General features: G+C 52.1%; 1 long non-coding RNA gene across 5 annotated transcripts in view; it reads right to left on the bottom strand.

The window, feature by feature from the left end:
- Positions 1–9,025: 9,025 nt before the first annotated feature.
- The window catches only part of LOC147186693 (uncharacterized), a 36,842-nt gene continuing 24,937 nt past the window's right edge, over positions 9,026–20,930 (bottom strand). Inside the window, exons 3-6 of one of the 5 annotated variants that reach the window (XR_015099007.1) lie at positions 19,669–19,825; positions 16,603–16,723; positions 9,636–9,821; positions 9,026–9,388 (exon numbers count right to left, since the gene is read on the bottom strand). This is a non-coding gene — a long non-coding RNA (uncharacterized LOC147186693). Of the gene's footprint in view, positions 9,389–9,431; positions 9,822–16,602; positions 16,724–17,802; positions 18,015–18,122; positions 18,188–19,668; positions 19,826–20,930 lie in introns of those variants that run through there. The other 4 variants (XR_015099008.1, XR_015099006.1, XR_015099010.1 and 1 more) reach the window with 4 other exon arrangements.

The following is a 20,930-nucleotide window of genomic DNA, read 5'->3' on the forward strand; positions in this document are numbered from 1 at the left end:
TGGGAATTGCTCTCATCTTATTTGGCCTAAAAATCGACTTTGAAGTGTCCGACTCGGTTTCCGCCTTCAACTAATTGCCAAGAAGTCTGCCGTTTGCACCCCCCCCCCCCAATTTATTTGTTCCAGGTACAAGCGCTCATCATAACGCAGCTCTCTGTCGTCATCTCCAAAGGCGATGCCCCTCTCTTTTTCAATTTACTCTGCCCCCCCTTTTTTTTTTTTTTGGAAATGTATTTTTCTTTTGCAAACTTGAACATGCCCCCCTCCATCACAGACACGCTCAGCATGTCATTTCAGCACATCAGACTCTCTTTCTCTCCCTCACGCTCCGATTCCCTAAACCGTGGCAGGCGCAGGCATCTGGGACGGTGCTATAATTACCAGGCGCAGGAACACATGGCGACAAAGCGGTCTCGGGGGGGTACGCCACTGAGGTAATGATCTCCGGAACAAAGGAGACAGACCTGAGAGAGAAGGTTCAAGAGTCAGCCGGAGGGCCTCGCGACGCCGCGGGAGGACTCGTCGCCGGCGCGGGACTCTCGCTTTGACCGGCGAGCCGGAGCCCATCGCGGCGGACTTTGGGTGAAAGACAGAAAAGCCGCGGGACTTGCGTTGCCCAGTTCCGTCTTATTTGGGGGCCGAGACGACAGCCGAAGAAGACGACGACGACTGCTTCGCGTTTCGCACGGGTCCGTCTGCTCCGATTGAGTTCCGGCTTGAAAATCGAGGAAAGGTTTCCGATCGCGCCCCGAGCCGGATACGCTCGCTCGCTTTCTGATGTTTCCGTTCCGAGAGAGCTCTCAGAAAGCACCGCGGCGCAGAAATAACTCGGGAAGGGCACGTGGGAATAGACGCGGTGTCTGGTCGGTTTAAGAATGATGTCATCATCCTTTGCTTGTTCTCTTCAAGCGCTTGCGATACCAGCAAAAAAGAGAGGAAAAAAAAAAAGGGCTCGGGTGTCAAGCGACGGCGCATCATCAATTCAAAAAGCGACGAGGAGATGTTGACCGAGTCTTCTTTTCTCCGGCAACATCAAAAGGCCATTTGGCGGCGTCGGCGCGGCCCATAAGCTCCCCTTTGTACGTCCGGACCGGCCGCCGTTCCGCAAACAAACCGTTTGATGAATGCGATTCAGAGATGAAACGTCATGACGTAGCGCGGCGGGGCATTGCCGCCTCGTGACTCTGCGTACGGCGACTTTGCGCTTGGCTCCATCCGGTGGCAAACTCTCACATTGGGGATGACGGTTGGAGAGAGACTTCAAACGGATCCTCGCACCGGATGTTCGATGCTTCCCCGTTGTTTGACCCGCGGCTTCCACGCATTCAAAGACTTTCCGGGCCGCGACACGGAGGAAGAAGACGCGCCGAAGAAGTCCATCCGACACATCCACTTGTTGCGCCCATCAATAAATGGAGGCGCTTTTTCGTCGGGAGGGTGGCGGGTGTGACGGAGCCTCTTCGGGCAGTGGGGGGGGACACCTCCGATGCAGGGCACGCACGGACCAACGAGCGATCGCCATCACAATTTCCGGCGTTCCATGAACATGCCGCACATGTTTTTGGGGTGTGGGAGGAAGCCGGAATACCCGGGGAAAACCCACACGGGCACGGGGAGAACACGCAACTCAACACGGGAAGGGCGAGGCCGGAATCAAACCCCCGCACCTCGACGCTGTGACTCGGACGTGCTAACCGCTTGACCGGCGGTCCTGCTTCGTCAAGTCATTCAGAAAATCCCCCTGCGGTCTTTTATTGCACAACTTTTCCTGCTCCGCCTCACCCCCCCCCCCCCCCCCCTCTAATACTCTATTCTGTGGTGACAATCCAGTCATTATACCATCTTCAACCGCCCCCACCCCACACACACACACTTCTTTGGCAATGCCCTACGTCCTCCCCAGAAGCCCCCGCCCCTGCCCCCCCACCCCCACCCCTCGCGACTATGAGCTATATTACTTTGACCCCAGCCCATCAATCTGCTTCAATTGGATAATGATCTGTAATCACGTTCTTTGAGGGGAGTCTATAAAACGAGCCGGGGCCTCAGCACCCCCCCCTGCGACGGCTCCTTCTGTTTCCGACCCCCCCCCCCCCCCCCCCCCACCACCACCACCTCCCCAAACATTTGATCCGGGCAGTTTTCGTTTCAGCTTTCGGGCCCCCACTAAATACCCTCGCACATGGCCCGCCACCGCAGCCGGCGGCGGGCCTCGTAAAGGGGGCTGCGGGCGACGGCCGCGATGTTGATTTTTCACGGCCCCCGCTTTCCAATGGAAAAGGGGGCTAAGAGGGACAAGGCGGAGCCCAGCAGGAGGGAGCAGAGAAAAGGAGAAGGGCTGGCTGTTTAAAGCCGAGCCCTTGTTCCTCCACCTCGGATGACGCCCCTTTCTCGCCCTCGCCGTCGCATTCAAGCTGACCCTCGGCGAGGTCGTTTTGTACCGCGGGCTCGTCATCGATAGAGGAGAGGAGCAGGAAGGGCTGAAGTGGCCGTCAACGCGGGGGGATAAATAGACATGAGGACAAGCTTGATGGACGGGAAGAAGGAAGCGAGGGAGATGGAATCAAGCGTGAGGCTTTTTCGCCATTTCCAAGAGAGAAAGCTAAATAAAAGCCGGTTCAAAAGCCAACTCGGAGATAAGGAAACCTTCTCGCGAGGACGAGCCGCTCGCCAATTTCCTTTTTGATTTTTGGCCCCCGACCGTTTGTTTGGAGAGGGAAATGACTTAATGCGTGTTACTGTCTGAGCTCTTAAGTGGTGTTATGGCACGCGGAGATAAGATCGCAAGGCGCGGCAACAGCGTCTTGCGCATTTCCAAGTCAAAAGTCAGCGTTTTGACTTGGGGAGGCGAGTGGAGCGGCTTGAGCGCAATTTGGCTTCGGCGGGGGCTTTTGTCTCAGCCCTTCTGCGCTCTTGAATATCCATCAAAAGACCGCCTCCTTTTTCAAGGCCGCGCAATAAACGGATGAATAGAGCGCCCCCCCCCCCCTCTGCTCTCTCTCTTTTGCAAGTGAGGGGCCCGTCTTGTACGTGATTATTCCTCGCGAGCATTCTTTGGGCAGTTGAGAGTGCTCTGACATGTGGAGCATATGCCTTTTGAAAGGATGGCACCATGCGAGGCAGGCGCAGATGGACTCGCCCTCCCAGTCGATGGTTCGCACAATGGCGAATGGAAATGCAAGCTAAAGGGCTGCATCCAGCTCCATTTAGTGGACACAAAAGGCTGCTTGTAGGAGGCAGGGCGCTGCAGGAGAGGGGAGGGCAGGGCAGGGCAGGGGAGGGAGCACCGGGCTGCGGGAACACGTCGCCGAGACCTCCACACTCCGTCCTCAGCCGGCCTCTCCATCACCGACCGGGACATGCTGACAAGTGACAAGGCACGCGACGCCCCGCTCCTGTTCCTGACATCTGTCTCGGGACACACCTCTGAAACACCAATGAATCAATTAAGGGGGGGCACGGGATGGACCCCCCCCCCCCCACCCCCGAATTCTTCAAGGAATTCTTCAAGTTTTCAAATGCGTGGCAACAGTTCGCAGAAGACGTACGGTTCATCAAGAAGAACTTAGGAGCCCCGACCTCAACCCCCACGGAACACCACCACGTCGGGTGCTTCGAAGCTTTTGGAGCCAACTCATCCTGTTCGTCGACAGTGGGGGTGTTAGCGTCCGGGGACGTGATGGCCAACGAGATGGGAGGCCGTCGTGAACTTTGGTCTGACCTGGGAACTCGTACCCCGACCACACTGCCAGCCAAGCTTCTGCCGGAGCGGGAGCGCGCTCGCGCTGCCAAAACCTCACGCGTAACGTGTCGGAGCTGTGCGAGGCAGACCTCAGCGATAATCGTCTCAATTGATCCAAGTTGCAGCGCGTCCAGCCTGCCTCCCCCGCCACGGCTTATCCGATCAATGCGCTCCTCTCCGAAATGACACGTCCCCTAACAAATTACTGCTAATGAAAGAATCATGCGCACGGGGGGCCTCTACGGCGTTATTACCCAGCATGGCTGTATTTTGATGGAGGAGGGGCTGGGGCGGCGGGTTACGAGAGTGTTGATAAACTGTTGTGGCGAAAGCGGTCAGCTCACAAAGTGGCACCTCATTTGCGCCAAAATTCAAACTCCAATTAAAAGCAAAAAAGAGAAAGGAAATGTCATGAGCCCAAAGCCTTGATGTTGCACTCATGCGACGTTCACGTCAATTAGACCCTATTCCCGAACGCAAACTTCCTCCGTCTCCCGTCGCAGGGCCATCAACGGCGGCGGGCGCTCGCGCTCTCTGCACGAGTCCAAGCATTTTTGCAGCCAAATTTGGTGCTTCCCCCTCCCGCTCCCAATCTCTTCTTCCACCGGCTCGCTACCATTCCGGGCTTGACGGCAGATGGTGTTTTAATAAAGTCCAGTAGGAATAGTACTGTGAGTAAACAATGCGGCACATGCCAACTCCGTAATTGCCGGGCGCTATTACAAGTCCTGTGTCTGGCGAGGCAGGGCCGGATGGATTTGGGAGAAAAAAAAAAAGAGAGAGAGATGAAGAGGCCGGCACAGAGTGAGAGGACAAATCAGAAACGAGAAAACAAGTGAAAGGGGGCAAACAAGGGAAAAGCAGAATTTGGAAAAAAGAGAAGACAGAGAGGAGGTACGGAGGGGGGGCGTACATGGCCCAAACATACATCTATACACCTAGCAGCTGGAGCCAGAAAAGCGCAGCTGGCGAAGGTGCAGGGAGGCCACAGGGAGGAGGGGGGGGGGGGGGGCCGAGCTGCGCTGAGCTGAGCTGGGCCGGGCGGGGCTGGGATGGGCCAGCGGGTGCAGTGCCGGGCTTCCAGCCTCCAGGCGATGGGCTCTCAGCCCAGACCCTCAGTCCCCCAGACCCCCAGTCCCTCAGTCCCAGGCCCTTCTCAATGGGCTCCGGCGCTGACACCACGCCAACGCCGTCCTCCGCCAATGCCCCAGTCAACGGTCAGACGCAGTTTGGGAGAGGCAAGCTTTCTTTCCGATAGGAAGCAAAGAGCATTGCGTGTTGTACTCCTCGACCCCCCCCCCCCCCCCCACCTTTAGTTGTGAGGGGGAATTTAATTTGGGGCCATCTCATATCAATCAATCTATTGAAGGATCCCTGCCAGACTTTGACACGAATTTCTGGTGGCTAAAAGAAATTTTATTTTTGGGAATCGATGAATTTGACACCCCGACGTCTTGAACTGAGAGGCAACCTCAGGCGGGCGAGTCAGATGAAGCTAATCCATGGGAAAGCCAACACAAGCGCGGCGCCCGGGGCCATCGGCCGAACGCAACATTAAACGCTCTCCCGACAGGTCTCCTGATAAGCACAAACCAGGTTTCATGTCCAAACACAACATCTCCCCGATGACGCCTCCGAACTCCGTCCGACCGACTCGTCTCACATACTTTTCAGGCCTGGAGATTTTGCCTCGACTCGAGATTTTCACGTGCTTATCGTAGCTCTCAATGGAATCTGAATCCCATTCCAAATTGGTCTCTCTCTGACAGAGGTCATTCAAAAACAAAAAGCTACATTTGCGATATCGGTCTATGGACGGAACCGTTGAGCCCAACGCAGGCGATTGGACTTTTCCTTTTTGGGAGTTCGAACTCCGAACGTGAAAGTGCTTCAGTTGCACGGGGTGTGTTCTGAAACGCCGCTACGCATTTAGTGAAGGTTAACCACATGGTGAAAGGCCCAAAGCACTCCATCCTTGTCCAACGAGGCTGGGAAAATACGGAAGCCTACGTAACCGTATTAAACACTCGCCTTTTCCCACCTCATCGATCACGAGTGCAATTTCACGGGGCGCGTTTTTAAAAATTAATTTCCTTCTTTGACCCGCTACGAGCGGAAGCGCGAGCGTGGCTAGCTTGGCTATGAGTGAAATTGCACTTGTGACTTCATGGATCACTATTTCAATTACCTCGGAATACTGCATTTCACATGCGTGCGTGCGTGCGGGTATGTGAGTCGGAGGAAAAAAAAAAAGGGCATCCGCTTTATTTACTGGGACAAGTGGCATGGAAAAAAGAAATGGAATAAGCTAAGTTGCGGGGGGAGAAACTGCCGTGCGGAACTCAAACAGTGAGACGATCCGCGAGGCGTCTTCTATGTCGCTCATTCGGGCTTTTCAAAACAATGACAAAGAAAAATAAAACACGCATCACAAAGTTAGCTATCTGGCTAGCTAGCTAGCCTCCCAGCCGTCCAACCCGCCCGTCCGCCCTCCCTCTCTGTAAACACGTAAGAATACATCAATTGAAGCAGCAAAATTCTACTTTAGTGGATGACAGGATCAGTCGCATCCGGAGTTTTCCTAAGCAAATGTTCATCATCTTTAGTGAGTCCGCATGAATGACAAATTTATTTCAAGGCTTTGCAAATATTAAAAGAAAATATCTTAATTGATTGTGGATTAGTGTCAACCGCAGACATCTTGTTCTCATTCTATGTACTCTATACAGACGTGTTCTCAAGGATTAAGGGCTCTCAAAAGGCTTGGCCCCACTCGATTGTCATGGAGTGGAGACACACACACACGCACACACACACCCACACCCACACACACACACACACACATACACACAAATCTATGAGCATTACTCCACATAGCAAATGTCTAAGCCTCAAGGCACTTATTTGGAAAAGATATCCAGGGTAATATTTGGTTTGATTCAATAGTAAGCAACAAATAGTGAAACTGTGAAGACGTATGCACACTTTCTAAACGTTGAGGTAATTTTGCAAATGGTACAACATTTCTCTATAGATGTAGACCGAGAGATAGGGGTGCAAAATAGCGTTGCGTTTCTGAAAGGATCCTCGTTTCGGGACTGCACCTCAAGTCAGCCGGGTTGGACGACTACCGGTACTCGTCCACGACCCTGATGAGGACAAGTGCGATGGAAAGTGGCCGTTTTAAGGATTCATTTGTTTTAATGGTTAAAAAAAAAAAAAAGCGTTCCCGGCGCTGTCGTGCTTTATGTACCCGACTTCCGTGCAAGTTCCTTCCAACTCGGTGAGGGTGAACGTGAATGGTTGTCTGTCTCCATGTGAACGCCGGTCAACCAGCCCAGGACGTAGTTTGCCTTTGGCCCTGAATCAGTCGATCGATCAATGTACGGGTTTGCACGACTTTGCCGCCGCGTCGATACATTTCAAACGGAAGCTATTACGAAGGCTCACCGGAATCAGCCCACGTCGACATCGAGGCCTTTCACGCGCGGCGCAGCCGACGACAAGCTGCTCCTCAATGGGGCTCTTTCCTCCATCAGGACATCGACGGCCTTCAGGTTGGACTTTCAATCTTCAAAAGGGAACACGGCGTCCTGGAAACATGCCGTCAGTTGTTTCCAACCTTGTTTTGTTCGAGCATGGTGAGGCTGTTGCCATGTGGATGTCATTTTTGCCAGGACGATTTCCATTTCCACCACAAATCAAACAACAACAACAAAACGCGCGCACGCAGCTCTGCGGGCAGAACTGATCCGCATGACGCTGAAAGAAAAGAAAAACGTAATGGCTACGGAGCGGTACGCATTTGCTTTGATTACAAGGTATCGGTGTCATCCGTCGGCAGGAAATGCCGGCCCGCTCACCACATTGGAATAAACAAATGCGGATGCCTGATAATTCAGTCATCATCACGTTTGAAGGGATCGTCGGCGAGCTGCCGTTTACGGCTTTCTACCCGCGCGCGAGCGAATGAGCCCGACGGGAGACTTACGGCGGAGACGAGCGGCGGGAAGCGCCCGGCGGGATGGATGGACGGCGGCGTTGCCAACTCGCCTCTGCCGGGTGTGTGGGAAAAAAGTTGTCCGTTCGTTCACACGAGCGCCTCGACGCGTGGCCCGCCGAGAGGCTCCGAGATGCCGTTATTCGGTCCAATACGCCCATTCGGCCATCCGTTTTCCAAAGTTTTTCGTTTGAAGGCCGCATCCAGAAAACGGGAAGGGTGAAATGCGTCGACTTTTCGAAACGCGCTCGAGTCGGTCAAGAAGGCAATTCGACACCGTCGGCGTTGCCCGGCTCTTCGGATCAGCTTTCTGCGAAGGCAAATAGTCCAAGGCGTGAGATCCAGAACCCGAGCAAGCCAGTGACATGCCGCCGACACGGCTTGCCCGAATGAAGCCTCGTCTACCCACCGCGACCCGCGAGGCAATCGCGCGGCTTCTTCGAGTGAGAAAAAGCGATGCTATTAATTGTGATGACCAACAAACTTGTGACTTTGCACAAGAGGAACAAAAAGATACTTTTTCACACAACGGCCGGCCTATAAATTTGCATTTGAATGAGAAAGAAAAAGACGGAGCTATTTACGCGGGGGGACATTTCCATCAAACTCAAACGTAGAAACTTGAGGTGAGTAAACTTTTCCGCATGCGCACAATCTGAAGGTGAGAGAAATCGCTTTGACATTAAAACCAAATGAGATAAGGTGCGGCGACGCGATCGGTAATTTTGACGTGTCTGCCGCAAAAGCGCCACGGGACACTTCAGTCATTCTGACACTTTTTTAACGGAATCTTTGTTTCGGTAATCCGCGTACGGGCTGATATCTGTCACCGTGCAATGCCGTAACCATCCAAGCCCCTCAATCTTGCAGCCAAATCTCCCCGTCTACACCGCACTGGCCCCATGATAAGAAGGTGACACCGTCACTCCAGCCCACACGAAGAAATGCAGAGCGCGCGCGCGCGCGCACACACACACACACACACACACACACACACACACACACACACACACACACACACACACACACACACACACACACACACACACACACACACACACACCACCTTTTATCCGCACAAACAGCCTGGAAGGCTTGCACGGCGCTCGGCATCATGCTAATTTTCATTGTTGTGATCAAAAATAAACAGGTCTGGGGAGCCGAATCCCAAGGCCCGAGGGTCACGGCGCGCTCGACTGACAAGGGCGGGGGTTTGCAGGGGGTGCGGGGCGGGGGCGGGGGGGGGGGGGGCGAAGTGGAAGCTCAGAGCGAATTACCTTGATGCGGCGCGACAGCCTCGCATCACTGTCACCGGCCTGTTTGGAAGGGCTAGATGGGGCTGCGGTGCGAACTTGGAGTAGGCCGCCTGCGATGGATGTGTGTTGACAGGACGTCGTGTTCAAGGGCACATTGAAATGAGCGCCGAGTAAGCGGCCGGGGCGGGGCGGGGGAGCTTGCTCGGCCATGTGCGCCCTAATTGTTATCTGGTGACTGGCGGTGACGGCCTGGTGAACGTAGAATACGCCGTGCCGTTGGACGTGGCTCGCGGTGCCCCAATTGTCCGGAGGTGTTGGACTCCGGCAAGTCGTGTCGCGTCACCAATGCTAATGTTGCGTGACCTTAACATAATTCGAACCATGTGCCACCTAAGAGAGGTAAAAAAAAAGAAAAGAAAAGGACACCGCTTGATCAAAGCGCCGATTTTAATGCTCTGCAAATCACAAATAGGTTTCTCCAAATTCACAGGTGAGGTGCCACAACAGAGCACTAGGTGGTGCTTGAAGCCAACGCGCACCAACGCCGCAGGTGCGTGCGACACCGTCCGATTAAAAGCGATCCGCTTCCGCCGATCCTATCAATGGCACGCGGGCAAAAAGGGGCCACCTCACAGACCTCCTCGTTGTCCGTCGGCTTCCCTCTCAGCCCTTTCCTTCGCATCACCTCCTCATCCGAGCTCGGCTCCACCCGGCTCGGGCTTCTCTCCAGGCCTCAAAGAGGGAGGACGGCAGCGGCGCGGCCGGGGCAGTTTCAAGGCAAGCCACATCCCCCGTGGAGCTCATCCTCCTCGCCTCGCCTCACCTACAGGAGTCGTTAGAGATTGGCAAAAGTCAGTGCGAATTGAAAATTCATTTGTCTTCTAAGTTTGACGCAGCACAGAGAAAAGCGTTGTTAGCAATCGCGCTAAAATGCTAAAAATGATGTCAAAAATCCGCATGGATACCAAAGGCCTGAAAATAGTGACAAATCAAGTCGTCGTCTCCGCTCCAAAATGCCCGCGGCATGTGGCCGCTGATTGCGTTAAGCCACATTCGTTGGTCTCGTCTCTTTTTGACGCTGACACATCCCGACATGTTTGAGCCATGAAAATATCGCCGCATCGAGCCTCGGGCGGTCGGAACATGTACCGCCGGGCCGTCGTACCGTGATGCAAAGCTCTCGCCACCTGTTGGCTCATGAGCGAACGGGCTCGCCCGCCACGCCACCTCCTCGCTTGGGACATTTAAATAACGCTGATTTGGGGCGAACACGAATCCCGATTGAATGACATTTCCAATCTGCAAATTGGAGATTGTACAAAAAGTCGCATCTCAAAGCACGTCTTCTCCTCAGTCAGGGGCTACGCAGGGACAGCGAGAGGGTATTTGGTCTGCACCGCGAGTAGCCGCGTGAGCGTCCCAGTTGAGCTTCAGCGGCTAAATAGTACCAGCTTGCCGGGCTCTGAGCCTTCCCCTTCCAGAGAGGAGAGCTAATGAAGTCCTGAAAGGCTTCCTGACTCCCTCATCTGGCTTTGTTTAGGCCTCATTCGCCATTAGCCCATCGAGAGGACAGTCACACGGACAGCAGAAGACCAAAGAGAACACAACAACAACAGCAAAAAGCTCTCGACTTATTTGAGGATCTTCGAAAATGTGCCGTCAACTTCTTCCGCTGGATTTTAAAACGCTGTCTGTCGCGTGACATTTCATGCCATGGAGGAGTGACAAGCGAAATCAAGAAAAAAAAAACAACAACATTGAAATGTTACCGCAGCGTTTCGGCTGAAATATGTTTTCCCCCATTTCTTGCTAAATAAGGAACTTCTCACGACACGAAGCTATGTTTGCGACATTTCCATGTTTAAAAAAAAACAAAACTTTTTTTTTCTTCTTGCCAAGTCAAGATGTCACTCATAAGATTGAAACTTGATTCTCACATTCTCATTCCGTTTTGGGTTTTCAGCAATTGCCCGAGCACAAGCGGGAGACAGAAAGGAAGCGGATCATTGTCGACGGGGGAAATTCCCAGTCGCCCAGCAGCTCTCGCTCTCTCTTTTCTTTTTTTTTTTCACGCCAGTAATAGCACTTGATTTTAATTTGATAGTTTGTGTCTACTCAATGGAGGCAAACGGCTCCTACTTGGTCGTGCCAGTCTATCGAGAGCAGGGCGGGCGAAATAAGGGGGAGCACACATGGCGAATGGAAAAAAAAAAAAAGCCGCAGCACGCTCAAATTGAATTTGTATTCAGCAGGAAGCGGGTTAACCCAGTTAAAAGTCAGAGAATCCAATCGCGCCGGCTGATACGCGGCACGGAGACGTTCTCCTTTGGGGAGTCGAGGCGCATCCGCCGCCTACCTGGGCTCCTAGCATGTTTTCGGGTCATGATAAGAATACATCGCCGTGCTTAGCGGCGACATGAGGTAAGAGCTTGGCGAGAACGGGCATCCTTCATCTTGTTCTTTGACATCACCCAGCGCTTATGCTTGGTCACCCCTTCTCACTTTGACCAGGAGGACGAATTCTATTTGCTTTGTGATCGTTCCATGCCTCTTCTGGTCTTGTTTGATGGAATGGAGGGACCTCCCCTGATTTTTTTAAATGTTATTATTTTTTTCCTCAAGAGTAAGCATGCCCGCATGTTGGAGAAGACAGGCATGTTTTCATTAAAAAAAAAAAAAAAAAAGAGTCTGAAAATGATCCATCTCTTTGTCATCGGAATGAATGCATCACTCGCTTGTGGTTCATTGACTTTTTATTACAGGAGCCAGCCCGACTGTCAGAAAAATGTTGCTGTCATTTGCGTCGGAATATTGGAAGCTGATCATTTCTGTATTCCGCGGACGCGCTCGTGTGCAAGCTTGCGTCAGCAACAGCAAGCGTCTCTTTGCCGTGCGTGCGCATTTACATGCGGGAGGTGCATCTGTGAGCGCCGCAATGAAAAAGAGGACAGAGGCTTCTCGATAGATAGCAAGGGAACCGGCAGCCGGCCAGACAGGGTGGGGTCGGCTGGGGCAAATTGGGTCGCGAGGGGAACGCGCCCCCCCCCACAAATCTGCCCTGGCGGCACCAGCGAGGGCTCAACTCCAAATCTGGAGACGAGTGCTCTCGCTTTCATGGCGTAGCGGTTACACAAAAGGGACGGAAGAGCATCCAACGTCAACCGTGGTACACTTGGGTGGCTTTCTGTCACAAACATGAGATGAGCACTTCCGGGCACGGGCGAGACCCCTTTTCGTTCCGACATCAAAGCAATGTCTGCGAATGGATGGCTCGACGGAACCCAGACCTCCACCCCGTCAAGCAACACCACGTGTGTCATATAGCCATGGCCCAGCCGGGACAGTCCACAACGGCGAGGCCCCATCCCGAGACGGGCGGCGCATTCCGATTGTGTTTTGCTGTCGGCCGAGAATGTCAAACGATTGATTTCGCCAAGTGTACCGAGGCTGCAAGTCCCAAGCGGCAAACTGCGTCATTGACCTTTAAACTCGGGTTACACACTGCCACCTCATCCCCGACAGTTCTCGATTGGTTTCTCCTTACGAGGCCGGCGATTCTGAGCCTCCTCCCCTCCCCATTTGAAAGCCCTTTTTCTTTCCCCGCCGCGGCTGGAGAGGGGCCGAGGCCGCAGCGTCTTCCCGCCCGTTAGCCAGGAGCCAGAGATCCCAGCCAGAGACGCCATCTGATACGAGTCGATCATAATGAAGGTCCAGCATGGGGCTAAATGAGTTTCCACCTCAGCCTTGCGAGGGGCTAATGACAAAACAGCCACCCAGCGCTCCTTGGCCCGCCGCTCGCTTTCATCGGGGCATATGGCATTTGCCGAATCTGCCTGGGCTCACTAAGGAAGGGGAGAGGAAACACATTCCACCGCCACAGTTTTTTTGTGTGTGTTGGGGGGGGGGGGGGGGGGGGTTCCAAAAAGTTCCAAAAAGAATATATACTGAGTATATACTGAGTATATATATATATATATATATATATATATATATGAATAAATAATTTCTACATTAAAAAACAAAATTCATATCCCTGAGTATTTTGAGGAAAAATAATTGTTTGCACCATTCGAGCATTCCGATTATTAGATGATTGCTTCGGACATGCAACATCGTTATAATCTTTACTTACTGGCATTGTTTTTTCGCTGACTTACATCTTTTTTTTTTTTTTTGTAGCACAAACTCTCACATCTGGTCAGAGTAGGGATAATTGTGGGATAAATGGTATCTAAAGAAAGATGGGGTGGGGGGGGGGGTGTTGACCTCAAATAAAACCAGTTGCTTTGGTCTATTATGTTTCGCAACCTTTGTGCCGGACGAGCGATGACTGCTGATGAAGTCAAAGCGAGAGCGAGTGGGAGCGGTGTATTCGCCAACCTATCGGCAAATACGTTTTCATAGCCCGCATGGAACCTGGTGTAAAGCGCGCTCTGTGCTGAAACTGAGCCACGTGATCCCATTACGTTGCGCTCATTGCTGGTTAACACGTGGCGGGAGGATCTTTGGCAGAAAGCAAAAGTAGGGAGGGAGCACGACGGTACCAGGATGCACTCAGCATGGAGAAAATGAACCTCCGAAACCCACGCTGACACTTTGCGGGCCCAACCGCGATACGAGCAAAAGCCGAAGCGTTCTTGGCAACCGAGGAGGCCCCGGTAGCAATTAGCTCGCGGTCGGCGGGGTGCGCAGATTGCGTTTCCGTGACGGCGGCAAGAGAGGGGGAGGAGGCGATCCCGGCAAAAAAAGGCCCCCGCAGCCTCCCGGTCGGTGGCCTTGATGCGTTCGGGACCGTGCCCGCCGTTCACCGGCTCCCTTTTGGTTCGCGGGGAGCGTTTCCATCTGGCCGCCACGTGATTTCATTTGTGGGCATCTGCTTTGCAAAACATCTTGGAAGGATTGCAAAGGATCACAAAGCTGTGGCACACACACACACACGCTCGGTACTTGCTGCTGGATCACACTGCAGTAAATCGAGTTATGGAGCTCTTCGGGGTGGGAGAGAAGCGATATGGTTCCCACGAGCGGAAAAGTTTGACCCAAGTTGTGTCAATGGGCACAGATGCCCTTGTTGTCCGATGAGATGTTTGGAAATGACAGATCGACAAAGGCCTTGTGCGTGACAGCATCGCCCATTTCTGGGATTCCAACTTTCCACGGAAAAGAGCGAAAGCAGGCTCGGGAAGAACAAGCACGAGCCTTCGGTCAAATCTTCCAACGACTTGAATTGCAGACGTCTTGAGATCAGCTGGCCTCTGCGCTTTGAGAAGAATCCCCTCGTGCGGCAGAGGTCGGGCTTTATTCATGGACTAAAAGGCCATCATTGGATGTGCGTGTGTGTTTTTTCTTTTTTTTTTTTTAAAGGCAACTTTTGGAAACGTAACATACCGTCATGGAATCCATGAACATTTGTTTGGATGTTTCACCGCCTTGATCATCTCCCCTTTGAACAAGCAAACAAAGACAACATATTTTTCCGCAGACTAACAATAGAATGCAATTATATGAATTTCAAAGCGGCCGACGCCGTTTCCCATGCACACGTCAACAAAGTTTGCTTCTTAAACCTCGGCTCGCCAAGGGTGACATCACCGCGATGAGCAGACACACGCAGATCAATCTCTACCCTCGGGGCGTGCGCAGGAGGGAAGGGAGGAAGGTGGAATGGAGGGCGGGCAGATACAAGGTGGAGAGGTCGTCTGGTGGAGAGGAAGAAGGACTGGGGGGCGGGCGGGCGGGGGGGGGGGGCTTTACAGGTCTCCTCCTCTGCCAGGTGTGCTTTTCAAACACACACACACAGACAAACTCTCGCCTTCAACAGCCTCATCGGTTGAAGGTGAAAAATGACAGGCAGAGACACTGGAGACGGCATGACAGGGATGTGCGCAGATTCCCACACATCTCAACCTGCTTTTGGGGTCAAGATTCCCGACCGCTTCCATGTTCGTCATCCAATTGCATTCCGTTCAAACTCATGTTTGAAACGTTCATCGTGCGAATCACCCTCAAACCAATGACGGACAGCCTACTTCATGGCACACACACACACAGTTAATGTTGTGTTTATCTCAGGTGGCCCGGAAGGGATCCTATTCAAAAGCAACAGACACTTGTTGTTTTGCCGGTGCGAGCATTTTGAGGAAGTGACTTGTAATATGTCCAGCAAGCTTTAAGGCCGGATATGAACACTGGAAAAGTTTGTTTCATGTTGCTTGTGTTTTGAGTTCGGTCAAGATTAAAGTCAATTAAGATCCCGAATGAGGAGGAAATGAAACAAGCCAAAGCGAGCGCAGAGCCACATTAAGCCCCGGTGGCAGTTGCTTTATATCTTGTTGAACTCTAGCAGCCCATAATTAGATGCAAAAGACTTTATCGGCTCTTTTTTTTTGTGCCCCTTAACCGTTGGCGTTGCGACGGACAAATATCCTTGGTTGACCATGTCAGCTTCTCTGCCATTAATTGCATGTCAGATGGTGTGTAGAAACTACTAAAGATTCTCTCAGGATACGGCAGATTATCTCCGGATACGAGCTCTTTGGGGAAACATAAATATTGTTTCCTTTTTTTCCTTCTTCTTCTTCTTCTTCTTCTTCTTACCCCATACAGACCTTTGCGTTTTCTGTGAGGCCACATGGTGTCCATTATCATTAAGTAAGAAAATGATGACTGTCTAAGACCACCAGGGCAGCCTTTTTTTTTTTTTTTTTTTTTTTACTGCCGGGAGAGCTTAAGATGCCTTCTTGTCATTGCGTTGGGAGGAATAAGGCAAGTCCACGCTTCAAATAGGAATACGGTGATTATTTCAACCAGTCCGGTCAATTCAAAACGCAATCTGTCGCAAATGTGCGGGTCCAAATTTGAATTCAAGAGCACCAACTTTATTTTTTTTAATTGTAATATTTGACTGTCGTAAACTTTGTCTGACTTTGTTCTGTGTGTGAGATTAACTGGTACATACGTTTGTATCTGCGGTCAAAGATGGTGTGCCATGAGCTCATCAACCAAACATCTCCTCTTAACAATCGGTCGGCCGAGCGAGCGAGCGAGCGGCTTTTTGCTCATCAAGGAACAAAAGGCAGCTTTAGTTACACCTTCTTGGTTACAGAAACGGGACACACTGTTTTTCCTCCCGACACTTTCCACCGATTCCAGATTGTGTTCCCCGAGGGGCGCTAGTGAAATGTAGTCATTTGTCCGCCGGTGCCTTTTAGCGTTTTGTTTTTTTTCCTTTTTTACAACTTTTTGAAGGAATGCGGTGATACAAGAAGCCGGCGTGGAGTCACTCTACAGGGCAAAAACACTCTGGGGTTTGATTCATAACCAGAGCGTGCAGTTCCAGTGTCGCAGGGCAGGGTTGGGTTACGGGCAATAATGACAAGGACAAGGAATTCCCCTGATCTCGCCATTTGGCGCAAGTGACATTAGCCCGGCGTCAGCAGCCTGAGATCGGAACAACTTATTGTCAAGCCAACCGTGGATTTCATCTGGTCAAATCGACCTCCTAAAATAGGGACTGCAATATTGCAGCGTACAGTGAACCCTCGTTGAAAACGAGCCGGCGCGCGATGGGCGGAATCCGTGAAGTCGTCAGGTTTGCTTCCTACCTTAGAAAGACCCTGCGAGTCGACCGACATTCACCAGCCTTCATTGTCCATGCGTCCATCGCTGACGAACACCAATTTGCAAAATATCCAATGACACAATGCGCAACACGCCCGCATGCATCTGAAAGACATCAAACACACATTAGTCGTGGCCACAATAAGCGATCTAAAATTGCTTTGGTGACAGCGTTTAGCGCATTTGAAAAAGTTGACGAAAGTCAAAGTGGCCCCGTCACGCTTTCATTTTCAAAGGATTCGCCTTATCGCTTGTGGCATCCTTGAAAAACGCAATATCATTTCAGTCGCTCCTCTTTTCGGGAAATCAAAAGATGGCCACCCAATCGAAACCCAGTCTGACGGGGGCTGTTGACAACGTCCAAGCGACTGTATTCGAACTCTCTGAGACATGCGCTGACCTTAACCTGCTTTGCCATGTGACTGTACTTAGAGTCCTCTCGAAAAGGGCACGGGCCCCCCCTCATGGTGAGGTGGGGGTGGGGCGGGCTCTTCGTGGCTGAAGCAAAGGGTCATTGATCAAGCAGGACATTCGTACAAATGGCAGAGGAGGGATGAACACGATGGGACAATGAGGGGAGTGACCGAGAGTAGCCCGAGCAAGAAAGCGGGTTGAAGGCGGCTCCATGTTCGCTTGTCAATGTGTCATCAAGGCGGCGGGGTTAAAGGGAGGAGGGGGGGTGGGGGGTTCCGGGCCACGCCTGCCCTGTGACGGAGCATATGTCACCCGTCTACGGCAAATAAGGTTCCTCCCTTGGCCGGAGAACATGTCATGGACGCCATCTGCGACGTGAGACGCTCTTGTTGGTGACCAGCAGCGCACGCTTGTTATGTGTCGAAAAGAGAAATAAAGAGGTCAAAACATAAGCGCATATGTTTTCTGATTACACGTAGCTCACGGCCGTTTGACTTGACGCTCTGGGTGGTTTCAAACGAGCGAGGTGAATTGTTGCTTCTTTTCTTTTTTTTACAGTAGGTGAGCGGTTGCGAGGGGAAATCGGCACGCGAGAACATTTCTCATGTGGACGTAACAGCGAGACGGGGACAGCGGTATGGCAATGATTAGGAGCCACGGGGAGGGCTAAAGACAGGCCCCGAGCCCGCCACTTGTAGTTGTGTTGAGTCCAGATAGAGGAAATGCTGGAATAATAAGAACAGGAAGGCTAAATGGCCTATCCAACACACCCCTCTCTGACCTCCCCTGAGCCTGGCCGACCAGGATGAAAGATCCAGCCACTTTCTTCTTCTTAATGGTTTCCTTGGTAATCAGCGCAGCGGAAGTCCTCCAGTCCGGGGTGATTAGCCCGGGCTAGGATTCCTTAATCGCCTCAGCTCCGTTCTCATGCTTTCGGGGAAAGAAAAGAGAGGAGAGGAAGGAGTGAGAAGAAGGGCGTGGAGGGGGGGGGGAGCGAGGGTGATAACAGGGCTGGCCTGTTTGAAGAGAAAGCAAAAGGGGGGGGGGCAGGAGGGGGAGAGAAATGTTTGGATATGAGATGATTCGACAGGGCCACAAATGTTCCAAGTGGGGTTCGGTCCATCTTCAGCTGGACCCTGATCCGTATGCCACCGACTGCAAAAAGGAACCGAACAACGGGTTGTGTCTGGTCATCCCATACAGCGCGGTTTCTTTTTCTACGGCATGCACAAACAAACTCATATTCATTGCATGGATGTCTCATTCCAACACGATGCATTAAATTGTGTCAAGTTGCATCTCGCTCTGTGTGCACATGTATGCGCGTCGCTCTGCCCGTGTATGCGTTTGAAGTCGGGATCCTCCACCTGTACTGCTTGAGAGATAATCCGGTTAGGTGCCCGTCTCGTTTTAGCGGCCCGGCGATGCGGTTGAAGCTCAACAGTACCCCCTCGGGGGTCCGGGGCGCCTCTCTCGCCAATCGCTCCGGCTTAAGCACGGCGCGGTAAGGAGATGAGGCCTGACTCGGCCCTCGTTACAGAAATTAAATGGATCAGGGAGTAAACATAACCAGCTTTTTTTTTTTTATATGATCTCCGGCTCCAAGCAGACAGAGTGTGGGGAAGATGGAGACGGAGGGTGGGAGGGATCGGAGGAAGAGAAGGCGAGATTCCTCCTCTAATTACTTCATGGGTCACTGCTCCTGCAGGCAGATGTCAAAATCCAACACTCTCTGATGTGAGGAGAGAGCTGGAGTATGGGGGGAGGTAGAGCGGAGAGTGTGAGGACAAGAAGAAGAATGAGAAAAAGAGGAGGAGGCGGATGCACTTTCACGTGTCTTTTCAAAATAAGACAAAGCGGACATGCGGGGTGGGGGGGGGGCGATCAAGACAGAAGGTGGGATCGGGTCGGGGCGGGCCATTTAATACGTCGGCAGGGAAGCGGGCAATGTGGCGGTGCTGACACAAATTGCTTCTGGAGAGGCAATGACCTGAGATTGGCCCTTGTGGGGCAAAGAGCTAGCAGACAAGCTCCAAAGAAGTCCCTTCCTTCCCTTTCGCCCCGTGCCTAAAATCCACGTGGACAAGCAAGTGAATGCAAAGAGGCCCAACGCGCAAAAACCCCCAAAACAAAACAAAACAAAAAAAAAAAAGATTTATCCTTTGACGACTGCGAGTCACCTGCCCCAAACCGGATACCTCGTTGATTAGGACTGACCCGTACGGTACCTCGGGACATCCAGCGATACCAATGAGGAGGAGTCGGAGGCATTTCAAAAGCGAGCTTTCCTGATATCTTATCCGGACACGACGTTGATCTTGCAAACTCTATCGTCTGTGTATTCTCGTCATTTGTAAGACACGTTAACGCCACCAGACGCGCATCTATTTGTGTCCGAAAATAGCACGAGCTTCAGGCCGGGTATGTGGCCAACTTAGCATTTCACGTCATAATCAAACGCCGGCGGATTTTGGGATTCAAAACGGACCGACTTCTTTTGCAGGAAACGTGAAGAGTTCCAACAAGAATATGACAATTATCGCGGTAAAGCAAGGATGATTTTGAAGCAGTCTACGTGCGCATGGTGGTCCGTGCCCACCTGCGCTGCAAGAGGGCGCTCTTTCAACATGTCCAACCTGCAGTTGGTGGATGGCCGTCCTACCAAAAGGGAGGTCGCCGTTGCCCGCTGCCGTGTTGCGAGGCGTTGCAATCGCGGCGCGTGCCTTCCTCTGCGTTTCTCGAGCCAGGTGAATTCATTTCGCCGCTGCGTGGCTCGTGTCTTTTTGGGACGACCTGGAAAGAGGAAAAAAAAAAAAAAAAGAACGCTTCAACCACGTACACGTTGGCTTTGCGCTATGCCGCTGATTGGAGGCGAGGTCGATTTTTACACAAGTGGCTGATCCATACACTGACAAAGAAATCAAAGGTACAAACAGATGGAGATCCCTTTGGGCGAGGCCGATACCCCGGTGTGCCGGGTGAGGGGCCTGGGGTTTAAATATTCATGGCCTTCTCCCGACTGGAAACCCCGGCCGCTCGGCCGGCCCAGGCTGCAAAACTGCGAAACGAGAGCGCCAGTGAGTAGCGCAGTGAGTGCGTGGATGAAACGCTGCCACCGACTCACCCTGGCCCTCTCATCCTCACACGAGCAATGGCAGCAGCGACCAACAATGCGCCTTTTTTGTTTGGATCAAAACCTCTCCTCTTAAAGGAAATACAAGCGCTGTTGTCTGTCCACTCGACTTCCCCTCACAGGGCTCTCAGCTCCTGACGGCCCGTGCAACGGTCTGAAGACATCCCCGGATTAACATATATTAAGGGGTTAAAGGAAAGGGCCATTATTGTCGTTCGAGAGTGCGAGTGAGCCGTGGGACACGGCGCCTCCGCTCTGGAAGCCCTGAATGGCAAATGCTGAACCGCACTTCATGATGGCAGCACGCTCCATTGACAACGTCCATCAGAAGTGGGAAAATCTCCCGTTGAAAGGAGTTCAACGTAGCGTATCCAAGATCACTCGCTTGATGCTCTGAAGGTTGTTGAAGAAGAAGAAGAAAAAAAAAAACAAAGCAAACAAAAATCACCATCCCCACCTGGGTCGTAAAACTCAATGATTTGAGTGGCGGGATTTCCCACCGCGGGATTCATTTGTATCAGATTGTATAGACTGTGTCTTGCATTTCCATGACCTCGCATTGCTTTTATATGATACTTGATCATAACAATGTACATTGATTGTATTGGTTTGCATTCGTGCGTGCGCCATTGTTTGGGGAAATGTAAGGGGGTGACAGTCCGGGTATCCATGACATGTGGCAGCCCCGGGACGGGAATTTCCAGACTACGCTTCTATTGACGTGGATCTGAGGCTCGGGTACAAATTTTTTTTTAAAAAGGCTCC

This window comes from Hippocampus guttulatus, chromosome 21, assembly GCF_054856545.1.
Source record: "Hippocampus guttulatus isolate MCC_2025c chromosome 21, RoL_Hgut_1.0, whole genome shotgun sequence".
NCBI lineage: Eukaryota > Metazoa > Chordata > Actinopteri > Syngnathiformes > Syngnathidae > Hippocampus > Hippocampus guttulatus.